We start from the raw sequence: 14,618 nt of genomic DNA, 5'->3' as shown, positions 1-14,618 counted from the left end.
GGGATCCTATTCTGGGAGCAGACTCTGGCTCAGACTGGGGCACGACCCCGTGAAGTTTCCTGGAACTCTTTGAATATGGAACAAAAATACGTTGTGGAAAGAGAGGAACTGCTGCCCCAGAGATGTTAGACCTGACCTAAACCCCAGCAGAATTAGGTGAGCTGTAGGCAGGGTTTGAACTGAGCCCTGAAAACACAACTGCTCCATAGCAGAGCTCTCCGTGGGAGAGGAAGTTCCCATCCTAACCTGGACATCCAGGGAAGGTCTATTTCTTTAGTTGTGCCCATGAAGAAGGGAACAGCCTTCTCTTTTGCTCAGGGAATCCTCCCATGCCTTTCCCCCAGCTGTCAGGTCTCTGCAGAGCAGTGGAAACCCAGAACAGCTCGGGTGGGTGGCATGGCTCTCACACACCCCACATGTGCCTCCTGCCACCCTGCTCAGCCACATCCCACTGGGAAGGTGTGTGAGCCTTGAGGCCCTGGATGCTTCTGCAGCTGTTCCAGATGTTTGAGTCCAGCCCAGCCCTGCTGATTTCCTCTTTCAGTTCCAGTCCCTGCATTTGCTGCCCACTGTCTTTGGGCTTTTCCCCCTCAAATTTGCCTGGTGCCCTCAGCCTGTGCATTGGGCTGGAGCAGCAGGTGCTTGTGCAGGGAGTGGAAGGGCTGTGAAACTCAGTGCTTTGGTTCTGGGCTTTATTGGCTGGAGATTGACTGAGATTCCAGGTACTCATGGAGCTTCTCCTCCCTGAGACCCAGCTGGTAATGGATCACCCACAACTGCCCAGGAATTCTCTCTTCCCACTTCACTGGCTCCTGAGGCCTGGAGAAAGTGGATAGAGACTTCCTGTGCTTTTGAGAGGAGCTGCCTTTCCCCTGAGCATCAGCTGCAGTTTCCCTTCAGCCAGCAGAAGTGTGTGTGTGTGTGTGTGTGTGTGTGTGTGTGTGTAAAGATCTTTGTGTCGCAGCTGCTTAGAACAAATTCATTCTAATTCAGTTTTACAAGCGGTGCTAGGCTAAATCCAAATCAACATTGCTTTCAGCAAAATGCAGTTAGAATTCTTTTTGGCCTGCTAGCAGAGCGTGTGTTGCCATATTTTTCTTTCAGAAGTGAAATAAAATATGACATTTACTGACAGCCTGCTTCCAAAGTGGAACGGGCTGATCTCAGTTACACGCGGAGGCTCTGGAGCCAATCCATGATTGCTCCTGGTTCCCTGAGTTGGAGCTGCCATCAGGATGGAACCTCTGCAAAGAGGAAAACTCATCTAGCAGCAGTCTCTTGTAAGGAGATGGGAAGGTTTCTTTCAGGAGGGATATTTTCAGCTCAAGTGATGGAGTGAATTTTGAAACTCCTCGTGCCCTGGGCTCAAGCCTTGTTCTCAGCCTGAAAAGTCCCAAAGGCAGCTGTAATTCAGACAGTTCCACAGCTGAAAACTGGAGAAAACCCAGCCAGCAGCGTGTGGAATATTGTATGGCTCCTAGAACACCCTTGGGGAGCTCCCCTCAGATTCAGAGCACTCACTGCTCACTCAGCTTTGCTGTTCATTCTCTTAGAGTTCCTTCTGCTGTGGGCAACACGGGATCATGGAAAGGTTTGGGTTGGAAGGGACCTTAAAGCTCATCTCTTTCCATCCCCATGCCATGGCAGGGATACCTTCCACTATGCCGGGCTGCTCCAAGTCCTGTCCAGCCTGGCCTGGAACACTTCCAGGGATGGGGAATCTCCAGGGTCTGATTTAGTTACACTCAGTTACCATTATAGGGATTTATTCTCCACGGGGAATAACCTCATTAGTCCACCTAAACACCCTCTTGCAAATCTACTTCCCTCCCCAACATCAAGCCTGGGGATAAAGAGGGAACACCAGAGTTGCAAGTGCACACAGATATTTTCTCTGTTTCTCTTTCCCTTGGAGCTGTTCCCTTCCCATGCCCACCTTTGGACTCTGGACTTTCTCCCACCCAGCCATTCGGCTGGGACACTTTCCCTCTGAGCAGGTGCCACTCCCACTTCAGCTCTGCAGTATTTGGGCAAATGAGCACTGGGACAATGTTGGCTGCTCTCCTCCCATTATTCCAAACCTCCTCAAGCCCTGTGATGTTACTTTGGTGACAAATAGTCACCATAAATTCTTTAATAGGACCAAGATAGGCTATCCCTCATCCCAGCCAGGCTGTGGGAAGGTTGTAAATCTGGAACAAGAGCCATTCATTTGGTTGGAGAACCCAAAGCTTTGCTGTTTAGAAGGATTCATTTCCACCCTCCCCCTCAGTTAATCATTCTCCAAGTCCTCATAAATATCCCGGGCAAAGGAAAAGAACGACCTGTTCTTGCTGTGCCATAAATGGGTGGTGTTATGCTATGAGTTTTTATTCCTCAGCTCACAGGTAAGAAATTCAGCAGCAAACCAGAGGTTGCAGTGTGGGGGTTTCTTGCTGACTCTGCTTTCTAGGCCAAAAGGAGGTGGAATAAATGTGTTCAGAAACCACATAACCTCCCAGGAGAGAGAAAAGAGACAGCCAGCATCACATGTAGGTGTGTATTGATGTGTTTTCTCCTTTTAAAATCTATATTAGTGATGCAAACTTAAGAAAATACTGCTCCAAACTACTGCAGCACCTCTACTGGCTAGGCTTCAAAAAAGCTCAATTATTTCATTATTTTATTATTTTTTTTATGCAAAATGTGAAGGTAGGAGGGGTTTTCAAGGTTGACTCTCAACTGCAGGAGTCAAAACCACTTTTGTTTTTGAAGGGAGACATTTTCAGGCATTTATTGAAAACATCTTCCAAAAGAGAGGGAAATAATGAGTCATGAGGATTTCCATACTAAAAAAAAAAAAAAAACAATGGAGAAAAGCCCATGTTGTATTTCCATTATAAGGGAAGGTCAGGAGGAGTAAAAGCCAACGTGTGAGCAGACTTCACCCAGGAGTAGCTGAAATAGCCCCAGTCCTTCTCATGGCTGATTCCTTGAGGATCCAGCTATGACTCTGCTACAGGTGGAGCTGCTGCTCACTAGACCCCAGTCCATGAGTTAGCCTTGGCCAAAAATTCATTTTCCAGATGTGCAAGTTTCTATTTTTCCTAAAAATGCCATTTTTCCTCGTTAAAATGGTTTCTCACCAATTCTTGACTTGAATTGTGTTTTGAACAAATGCTTTGAGCTTGTCAAGATGTGTTGCTTCAAAATTTTAAATGACTTTTTTTTTTTTGCTTTTGAACTTTATTGCATGGGAGTAAAGACACTTAAAAACATACAGAAATGAATATTTCTCCAAAGTGAAAGGAACAATATGAGAAAACACAAAACTACTTCTTCAGGCAACTAAACATCCTTGGTGGTTGTGGCCAGAGAAAGGTGAGACTTCAACTGATCAAAAAATGGGCAGGCTGGTGGTTCCAGAGTTGCGCTGTGTTTGTTTTGGTGATGGGAACATCTGTCCCTGGCAGTAACATCTGGTTCCTGGCAGTGGTTCAGTGGTTTTGGTTGCTTGCAGCCCAATTTGTAGAACCACTGGTGGTTATAAAGACCACACCTACAATTTAATGTGACCACACGTGTCCTCCCTTCGTTTTCCTGTCACCAGTTGGCTCAGCACTGATTCATCTGCTCTGCTGTGGTGGAAAACTTTCTTCTCTTGTGTGACTTCTTGGAAAGGAACGTGAGGTTGGGAGGGTCGTTACTGGAAAGCTGCAAGGAATCCAGAGTGGCCTTTGGGGATGGGAAGGAGGGAGGTCACTGTGGTGGTGCTGAGAAGTTCAAATGTGCTCAGTGGGGCAGCCACCACCATGGATTCATGACTTTGAAGCTGTGCTAGAAATCCTGGAACACAGGAGCTAGAAATCCTGGAACACAGGAGCTATTCCCTGGGAGTCTGCAAGTTATGAGAAGGAAGTGTAGAGAAGGAAAAAAAAAAGGAAGAGAAAGAAAATTGTCTCTTTTTAATAAATTGCTTGAGCTTTGGTATTAGCAGCCCAGGCTTTGCCTTGGGATTAGGAGCCAGCTTGGGAACCAGAGAGGGCTATCTTTGCCTTCCTCTAACCTCATTAACTCTGTAATGTTAAACACATTCTCCAGCCAGGCTCCTCTCCATGTCCTGCCTTCCTCCCAGGCCAGGAGCACCCATCTCAAAAGCATCTCTGTGAGCGCCAGCGCTCCCTTCTTAGCTCTTATTGTCCTTGCCCACAGATAACTGAGCAGGTATACACTTAAATCCAAGATAAACACTTCTCTGGCCTCCCATTTATTGCAGCCCTGGGCTGCTCTGAAGCTGGCCACTGTGCTGGGCTATCGTGGCCTCTATCGCCTCCTCGCAGAATGTAATCCATAAAATGCTTTCATGGTAACCTTAGACAGCGGCCAGCGGTGATAACATCTCGAGGCCCCCGTGACAGACAGGAACTCGCAAGCATGGAGTTAATAATGCAAACTTTCAAAAAATGAAACTGGCAGAAGGAGCCGAGGAGGGGAATAAAAGGGGCCGGTGTGGCTGTAATTGGGACCATGTGAGCTTCCTTAGAGAGGGATTAAGGGAAAGAGACAGGCCTCGCCCGCGAAGATTAGTTTCAATTAGACGGGCTGGAGGCGAAAGTCAGGACTTGGTGAAAGATTAAAACAAGAAGGGAGAAAGTTTCCATTGCTTTTGCTCCAGGCCTACACAAGAGGGTTCAGTGAGATCATGCTAATTGAAGGCAAAGCTTGCATGGAAGTTCGGAAGAACTCACATTAATTGATTCGATGCTGCAATTTTTTTCCTCCTTATCCTCAGTGTTCTTTTGGGTTGTTCTTTTTTTCTGTCTTTTTTTTTTTTTTTTTCCCCATTTTCCCTTTCAAAACCATCCCCAACTTTTGCTGCAGCTGAAATTAAGTTGTGAACACCCCACCCCTAGAACACCCCTGCTCTCCTGAAGGGAGAGCAGGGGACAGTCCCTGGTGCCATCCAGCCAGTCCTGTTTCCATCCCTGAACCCCTCCCAGTTTAGCATCAACTGCCAGAACTAAATTGATGCTGTCACTCTTGCTGCTGCACAGCTGAGCTCCTGGTTTCACAAATTAAAAAGCCTCTTCTCTTGACAGATTTGTTTTTCCCACATGAAGATCCAATTTAGGGCATTATTTAAAAGTCCCCGCTGAAATTTACAGTGTGAGAATCACCCAGGCTTGTGTTTTTTTCCAGTTTTGAGGCTGAGTTGGGCAAACACGTGGTTTCCTCATGGCTCCCATGAAAAGGAGCTCTTCAGGAAATGGGAAATGGTGTTTGAGTCCATCTCTGCCTGGCTGAATCCAGTGCTGGTGTAACTGTGATCCCAGGGAGGAAATTCTGCTGCTTTCTTCCTCCTGCCTCCTTCCCCACTGCTTGTCATAGTTTCAGTGAAAAAGGAAATAATGGAATCACAGAAATTGGAACTGGGGAAGATGGGCTGGAGTCAGCTGGTGCAGAGCCTCTCTCTGGCACAGCCCTCGGTGCTTTGTCTGATTTGCAGTGCTGAAATTACAATTACACCATTTCCTTGAAGAGGAAACTATTCCAAATATGAAAAGGTTTCCATGTTAAGAATTTTCTCCCTTATCCCCCTGACAATACTGAAAGTTATAGGAAAATGTATATCCAATCTTTCTATATTAGATCAATATTTTTATTCCATTAAACTTGTCTCTGAGGAGCAAGAGACATCATCTTTTGCCAGATTTCTGTATCAGATTGTCACTCGGTGGGTTTTTGTTGCAGAAAGCTTTGGAATTACAATGCCCAGTCAATTAGAGTTAAATGCATTTTCACAGCCAGCCAGAAAAACATTAGCACTAATCAAAACCATCGCGCCGACAGGGATTCCCAAAGAGATTTTTCTGTTTTGTTGTGCTTTATGAAAATGTTCTCTCAGCTAGAAACATCAAAAGGCAACCACCAGCGTGTTCAGCTAAAATATGAGGACAAAACGGGGAGCTGGAGCTGCAGGGGAATCTGTCCTGCTCAGTTGCTGCAGGATTTTTGTACCTGAGCTTGGCAGGGAGGTCCCTCCTGGCAGCCCCGGGGTGTGCTCACCCCTCGCTCCCATCCCCTGTCCTCAGCTCCACATCCAAATCTGTGTCCTGGTTCCTGCTGCATTTTTCAGATTCACAGTGAAATCAGATCCCAGGGCTGATTGCCTGCTACCTTTTCATTTTTCATCTTGGGAAAGGCCAGCTCTCCCTGTAGGATCCCACCTGGCCATGGGATGGCTGTGGGATGTTTCAGTCAGGGAAAAGGACAAGCGGCAGGGCTGGCCCTTGGAGTGGAGCCCTGTGTGTGCAGTGGGGATGTTTTCTTTCATAAATATCCCTTTCCAATGCACACATCACCTCAGGGTGATGCCTTGGGGTTAACTTTTATATTTTTCAGATCCTGTGCTTTAATGTATAACTCTAAAACTGCATGGCCTATCAGCTACTGTTCTCCAATTTTATTCAGAAAAACAATCCCTCTCTAGGCCTGAAACTCAAGGACCCCTTATTGTCTCAGGCCATGACAGATGTAAACAACAATGAGATTGAGGGGACAAACTTGGAGTAAATGACTTCGTTACCTGAAACTTTAATTGGAGGATTAACCCCTGATGGGTAAACGGACCAAACTTATAACTGTATGAAAAACTCAGGACCATTGTCCATCTTGGGTGCAGCCTCTCAGAGGCTTTTCACTGCCCAAGGTGTATCTATTGAAGGCCTTTAAGAAATACCCACTTTATTATCTTAATTTTGTCTAGCTTCTGTTTTAGGTGGCCACAAAGGTGTCACATAATCTCTTTCTGAGCACAGCACCCAGAACGCTGCAGCTGCAGCTCACGGGGGTCTCCGAGAGCCCAGGACCTGACCAGGTTTTCCAGCCATGGAAGTGACACCACAGATATTCCTGAAGTGGATTTGGACTCATCTGGGGTGTGAGATGCTGCAGTTGGCTGAGGGGTGTAAAAATCTGAGAAGTTCTAAGAGTGGGCTATTGTTCAGATGTGGGAGCACGGAGCAGAACCAATTGACATCATCCCCTACCTCCGAGTAGCACCTGGACACAAACAGCACTTTGTAATTCCAGCACTTCTTTTACATGGAAACATTGACAACATTCCAAAGTTTCCCTGTTAAAACCCACTATCCCTGTTTGCCTCTCCCCCCCCACCTCCCTTCAGCCTCTTTTTTTTTGGTTTTTTTTTTTTTTTTGGCCTGGAGTTGTTACATGAAAGCCTGATAAATGGATGCTGTGAATGAATGTTTTCCAAACATTGTAGGAACTATTAAGAAAGTGGTTTTCCTTCTTCCCCTTTTCCCTTCCCACACTCCTCCCTGCTCCCACCCCACAACTAATAGCACACAAATAGCACTTCATGCAATTTTGGCTACTCTCCACTATTCCAGGCAGACTTCAGGAAATCTCTTGATTTATAGTTGGGACATCCAAAGGCAGCATGCTGCCTGCTTCCTTCAGGGATGCCTGTTGGTGACATTTAGTGGGGTTGAGGTGCAGTATTTCAAGTGGGCAATATCCATATTTTAGTCAGATAACTCCATGTTTATACTCATAAATTGATTTAGTAATGAAATAAGCTCCTTTCATGATGCTTGCTGGCTTTAGGGGCTTTGTTATGGTATACTCAGACTTCCTGAAGTTTAGTTTACCAAAGCAGAGCCAAACTCTTCTATCCATATTCCCACAAGCAGTCCAAGCGAATTCAATAGGGCCATTGACATTAATAGGGAAAGCAGGATTTGGGACTGGGCTCAGAAAGCCCCTGGAGCATGTGCTGGGGGCTCAGTGGCCTTTGGGCTCCCCACTGCTGCTCTTGGCTGCCCCAGGAACATCAGTCCTGAGATGCTTTATGAGACTGGAGCTTCCTGGAGCCCTGCATCTGCTCTCCTGCAGATGGGATGCTTGGAAAGGGTCTCCAGGCCAAGCCCAGAGCTGCAGCTCAGTGCTTGGCCCCTGGTTTGGTTTTCATCTCCATGATCAGTGATCCATAACTGGGAACAGTCTCCAGGAGAATTCCCTGCTGTTTGGAAGGGTCCTGGGGGGTTCCTGCTCTCTCAGGACTGGCCCTGCAGGAGGATGAGTGGTCCCTGGACACTGGGGGCTGGCTGTGCCCTGTGCCATGGCAAAACAGGGAAAAACTTGGCACTGCTACCATGTGACTTGCTTGCTCTTAATGTAGGTTGTAGAAATTACTTTTCAGCAAGGGGCACAATTTTCCTTGTTGGTCCCTTCTCTTTCTTAGATATGGGGAAATTGAGACTCTTAATGCACCAACAAGAGAAATTCAGCCTAACAGGGTAACACTTAAGAACCTAATCCTCGGATAAATCTGTGCCTCTGACACAGGAGTTATTTGGAGAGGGTAAAGGCCTGCAACTTAATTGTGTGCTCTGCAGAAAGGATTCCTCCTGCTCAGAGCACAGAGATCCCTCTGGACCACGAAGGGCCAGAATAAATCATGTTTCACCCCAGTTATTGAGGTGCCTGTCCTTAAAATTGCATCTTGCTGATGGGCCTTGCTGATCTGACCTTGCTGGACCACGGCAGAATTTCCTCTTTACACTGAGCTTAATTCAAGCTCGCTTGCAGTGAGGACCTGTGAAATCTTTCCATAGGAAATGTGGGAATAAATGAGGCTTGGCTTTGACTTTCCTTCATGGGAGACAGGACTGTCACTGTTGTGCTTGGAAGGAATTTCTCACGACATCTCCTCCTAAGCTGGGCTGGTCCTGGCTGCAGGGGGAAGGTGAAGGCAGAGAGCTTCTTTATGGCACAGAAAGATGGGTGTTGGAAAAAGTAAAAAAAAACCCCTGGGTTTAGGCTTTCCTATCCAACATCTCCCAGGGAATTAAATGTTAATTGAAAGATGCACCTAAATTCCTGCATTCCTGAGCTCAGACTGGGCTTTGGCCCAGGATCAGGGTGTTCTGGTCCCATTTGGAGCAGATTTGTTTTTCCTGCAGTGTTGTTCCAGAGATTTTAGTCCTTTTTTCTTACAGATGGGTGATCTGTGACATTCCTTCCTTCTGGAGATGTTCTGGTTTTCTCCTCTATAAACAGAGGAAACACCCATTTCTATGAAGTGCTGAAGACAAGCCCCACACAGCCTTGGCTCTGCTGAGAGCTCTTTAGAAGGGTCTCAACTGAAAGCTTTATTCTATCCAAAATTATTGTTGTTGTTGTTGTTATTATTTATTTTTATTTTTATTTTTATTTTTATTTCAAAATAATGTCATTATGTCAAACTGTGACATCTTTGGACAGCTCTGGGGCATCATCAGAGGGGATTTACCTGTTTCAAAACATATTTGGAATTCTGTCCAGAGTTAAACACTTGTCTATTGGTTTAGTCTGGTTTTGAAGGAAAGGGGTGTAACAGCACTGACAAGTATCTCAAAGTTTTTTAGGGGATGTAGCTTCAGGTTTTTCATCAATTTCAAACTGTGTTTTTCAATAGGTAATATTTCTTTCTCCAATTGTAATATATTTTGCTTTATGTTATTTGTTTTCTCCTTTATCATTCATTCTTTATCTTAGATGGAAAAAAAAAATCCCATATGAACTGTGAAACAAAGGAGTTAATTTTTCCCTAAAAACATTCTGATATTTTGTATATCTGCTTTTCTCTCTGGACTATGGCAACAGGTAAAGGTTTTCCCAAGAACAAAATAATCCATGCTCACAGAGAAAGCAGAAAGTTTTTAAATTTCAAAAACTCAGACAATTGTGCTCCCAAAACCACACCATGAAGGCACCACATTAAAACATTTTTTTTAGAGACATCAGTGCAATAACTTTGATGTTTTGGAGAAGTTTGAAGAGGAAAATTTAAAGGAGGAATAGCAAGCAGGACAAGCTCCAGAGACTGTTCCTGCAGAGCTGTGTGGGACTGGGGCCTTTGTCTATTGAAAAAAAAATGGCCCCAAAAGCCCCTTCTCGTCTCCCACTCCTCCCACGGCTTCAGCTAAATTCTCAGATCGTGAGGGCATGTAGGGAACAGCTGCTTATGATCTCTTCACAAGTGCTGGGTCATTGGTAAACAACCATCCCTCCACCCTCTTGGAGCGAAGGGGAAAAAAAAAATCATACAAAAAATGCATTCATTTTGCTGATGATGAAGAGTAATGAAGAGCACGTGCACGCTGCGCGCGGAGAGAGGGAGAGAAAAATGACAAATTAAATCATGTCTGGTTTGACAAGCCTTTAAGTGTAACAGATCTGCACTTGTGCTGCCTGACAGGCGTGATTGATACCACGGAGCACTCGTCAATTTTTAAACACACAGCCTGAACAAAGAGCCACTTCATCCTGGGCCTCGCGGTGTCGAGGCAGCGCGGGGTAAGCACCCTCCGTGCCTCGTGTTTTCCTTGGCAAACCCCTGCTCCTCGCTGTTTGGACAACTATATTTATTTTTATGATCCTTAAAATATTGTAACCCAGTCAACTCAACAGTCATTTAAGGTAATTTCTGGTCTGAACGGCATCTATTTTCTAGACAACTTTACAATAATGTATGTTTGCTGTGGGCCAAATTCTTTGTGTGGGTAGGTGGATGTTCAGAGTTGTTAACTGGGGGGGGGGAGTTGCAGGATCCAGGAATTTCTAATAGCTTGAAATCTAAACCTCCTGGATGTTTCAGGCCGTGCCATTTATAGAAGATATTTAGCAAGGCAAAACAATATGCTTTTCTTTATGTTTTCTTTGTGTACACACAAAGATTTGGGTTTTTTGGGGGGAAAAGCTTGGTCTGAGGCAGACTTTGAAAGTCTCAGTCTGAACAGGTCAAGGTGTTAAATGTAGAAAAGGGCAACACTGTAAAAAGAGTCTTTAGTCATCAGTGTTTTGCTATTGCACCACATGAACAGTTTCCATGGGGCTTTAAAATGCATTAAATAGGTGCTGCAGGATAATGGATTGTTTGATATCAAAGATGGCTCAGCAGTTCAGAGCAGCCAGAAGGATTTGTGATGGCACAGAAACGAGCACAAAACCCCTGTAAGTGTCCTAGAACGTGGGTAATCCTGTGGAAGGAGACATCAGTGCACTCACTTTGGTTTGTAAAGATTTAACTCACTCAAAGCAGAGTTCGTGGAAGAACATCCCACCTCACTCTGAAGGCAGTGACAATCTCTGTCACCTCCAGGTGCCCTTGGCTCATGTTTTTATGTTGCTGTGAAATTATTTATTAGCAGGGAAGAAGAACCAGCAGAGCTTTTAGCTAAATCCAAGTGTCTGTAAATCCAGGAGCCTCCTCAGCCTGGGCTTTAGGAGATGCTTCCCTTGCTATCAGCTGGGTCTGTGCAGGGATAATTCTGGGATCCAGCCTTTCATTTTCTGTATCTTTACTGCTTCTCCTGGGCTCTTGGCTCCATTAAGGGTGGATGCCCAACTCTGTTTATTTAGGCCTTTTTAATCTGACATTTCCAATCAAGCTAATTCATCCGAGAGAGACCAACCATCCTTTTATTTATTTTAGCCTGTTTTAGCAAGGTAACCCAATCCAGACCATCTCCATATCTTGTTTACAAGAGCAGCTGTGGTGACAACATCTGTCCTGTGTAAAATGTCAGGAAAAAAAAAAAGGGAAAAAAAAGAAAACTTGGTGAAAATCGTTGAGGTATCAGCATTGTTATTCAGCCACACGTGGCAAAATGAGCCTCTAAAATTATTTTCTGCATTATTCAGAGATGAAAAAAGGTCAGAAGGAGGTATCAGAGCCCTGGGTCAGGGTCCATGTCCCTGTGTCAGGCCATGGAAAGCTCCATGGAATTTGGGATGTGCTGGGAGTAGTGGCAGCTCCAGAAGTGTTTGGACAATGCTCTCAGACACAGGGTGGGATTTTGGGGTGTCTGTGCAGGGCCAACAGTTGGACTTTGATTATCCAGCTCAGCGTAATCCATGATCCCAGGAACACTGTGCCAGGTAGAGGAACCCGTGGAGGAAATGGTTGTTTCATGCTTATAAAAGGGGCTTGTTTGTGAGAAAATAAAGACAGGTTTTTTCCTGATGTAACTGGTCAGATACATCAGCAAGAGAAGGTTAAAAGGAAGGGAAAATACTGTAAAAAATCAGGTTTTGGGCCCAGTGATATCTGAACAGGCAGAAAAGGGGTTGTGATTATTGTGATTATTTGCATATTAAGTTCTTGTAGATTCTGAGTAGCACTATAGGGATTTTACACCTTGATGGTGAAAACTGCTGATGTTGAATGCTACTGGGAAGTCGCTTTTACCATCCAATAAACGAGAGGAAATGTGGCAGAATTCCACTCGGGGAGGTAAACTCACACCAAAATGACATTTCAAACATGTGAGAGAGTGCAAGGGAGGGAACAGCCAGGGTGACACCACTTTGTGTCCCCAGGAGGGAGGGAAAGCTGAGATTGCTGGGATGCCTGGGCAGCACTCAGCTTGTCCTGATCCCTCTGAGCCCTGAAAGCTCTTGGATTTCAGGAAGAGGTGGAAGCCTGAGGAATTTATTTGTCACTTGAGCTGGGGATGACCACCAGGAATGAAACCTGCAGAGTCAATTATAATTATTCCTTGCTGTTGTGCATGAGCTCCTGTTTGATTTCTCTGCTGCACCATGTGAGGTTTGACATGAACTGTGAATTCTCCTTATCCACAGTTTATGGAATAATATTGGAATAATGTTTATTTATATGCACAGAAGGGGCTGGACACCAGGGATGGCAGCAGCCCTTTCTTGGCTCAGGTCTGACCTACCCATAAGAACAAACCCCATGGGTAGAGCTGGCAGAAATTTGGTGTTCCTACATTTTGGGGAATTCGGCACATCCCCATCCCAATCAATAATGAAATTATTATTTTGTGAAGTGAAATGTCTGTGTTTTATCCAATAGCCATTTCTCACAGCAAAAAATTGTGAATGTTGTATATCTGACAGGCACCTCTTTGCTACTAAATCTGAAAAAAAAATTATGTTAGATTAGAGGGAGGAAGAATTATCCCACTGATCCTTCAAATTTCAACCAAATTGGAAATAGATCTGACGAAAAGCACTGTGCATGATGTAGGAGCCAAACCCACCTGAGAGAACTCTTTAACTGCATTATGGCTCAGCCTCATGGTGCACAGAACTGAGCCCCATCTGCTCCTGCTGCTGCACTTGCACCCACGTGACAGAAAAGATTAAAACAAGATACCAACAGAAAAGTCAACTGATATGGGAGGAGTGAGTGGGAACCCCTGGAAGGAGGTTATGAGATAGTGACAGCTTGGAATAAATCCAAACCCAGTTGCAGCCTGGAGAAATTGCCTTTCTGTTGTTGCATGTTTTCTGTAATGCAAACCAGTGTGTGTGAGGGGCTGGGGGGATGTGACTGTCATTAGGAAAAGCTTTTGCCAGCACAGTAGCTCAGACACCAGGGGATAATGCATTACACACTGATGCTTTCCAGGATGTGGATTCCTCTGGATTCCAGGGCTGTTGTGCTGCTGATTCCATCGGGAGGATGTGTTCCCCAGCCACAGCAGGTTAAAGATGCAGCCTTGGTCCAGAGGAATTCCCCCACCTTCCTGCCATGCTCAGGTTTCACCCGGCCCCGCTGCCCTTTGAGGTTCCAGGAGGAGGTTGGATTTCAGACAATGGGCAGAACAATGGGCAAACAGGGAAAGCAGGAGCCCTGGTCCTGTTACAGCTTAATCCCACCCTGGGAAAGGCTGGCTTGGCACTTCAAAGCTGGGGCACGCCAGAACACCTGCGGAGATGAAAGCACTGGCAGGGATGTGACCCTCCTCAGCCCTGCCCAGATCCTGCTCTGCACACAGGCTTGGCTCAGGTGGTGCCTTGGGAAGGCTGAGCTAGAACAGAGACTAGACTGAGCTAAAGAATAAAGTAGGGATTTGTTAAGAGGCCTCAGTGGACCTGCCTTGGGCAGCACAACCCAAAATGGCCACAAAAAATGGACAACTGGTCACAGGGTCTCACACTTTTAGAAGTTCTGCTCCATTTGCAGATTGGAGTTAATTGTCCAATTACAGCTTTAGCCCATGCAGTCCCATCCTTCTTCTTTTTCTCCCTTCAGCCCACGTTGTTTGTGCTCTTGGGCCTGAGATTTAGATCATTTGTCCTTGGTCCCCAGCTAGAGAAGGAATTGTTTTGTCTCCCTGCTCTGTGCAAAGAGCTCACCATCCCCTGATATGAAGCTCAGACCCACACACTAAAGCAGGACAGAATCTGGAAAATAAAAAAGCCAAAACCTGAGGCATCACACGAACCATTGCAGGAGCTCGGGAGGATAGGGCTGATGGTCCTGATGGCACCAGAGCTGTGCTCAAACCCAGTCATTTTGGGCACCTGGGAAACATAGGAACTTTGACCACTGGTGGCCATAAAGGAGATCCCAGAGCCTCGGTGTTGTGGTGACACCCCCAGCTGAGTGACAACTTTACAACTCCCTGAAAGGTGGCTGTGCTCAGGTGGGGCTGGGCTCTTTCTCCAGGAACTGACAGAACCAGAGGACACAGCCTTAAGTTCCACCAAGGGAGATACAGGCGGGATATTAGGGAAAAGTTTTTTTACAGAAAGAGTGATAAAGTTCTGGAATGGCTGCCCAGGGAGGGGCTGGAGTCACCATCCCTGGGGGTGTTTAA

This window comes from Onychostruthus taczanowskii, unplaced genomic scaffold (assembly GCF_017590055.1).
Source record: "Onychostruthus taczanowskii isolate IOZ18803 unplaced genomic scaffold, ASM1759005v1 scaffold61, whole genome shotgun sequence".
Classification (NCBI taxonomy): domain Eukaryota; kingdom Metazoa; phylum Chordata; class Aves; order Passeriformes; family Passeridae; genus Onychostruthus; species Onychostruthus taczanowskii.
Note: the sequence above shows the minus strand (reverse complement) of the source record.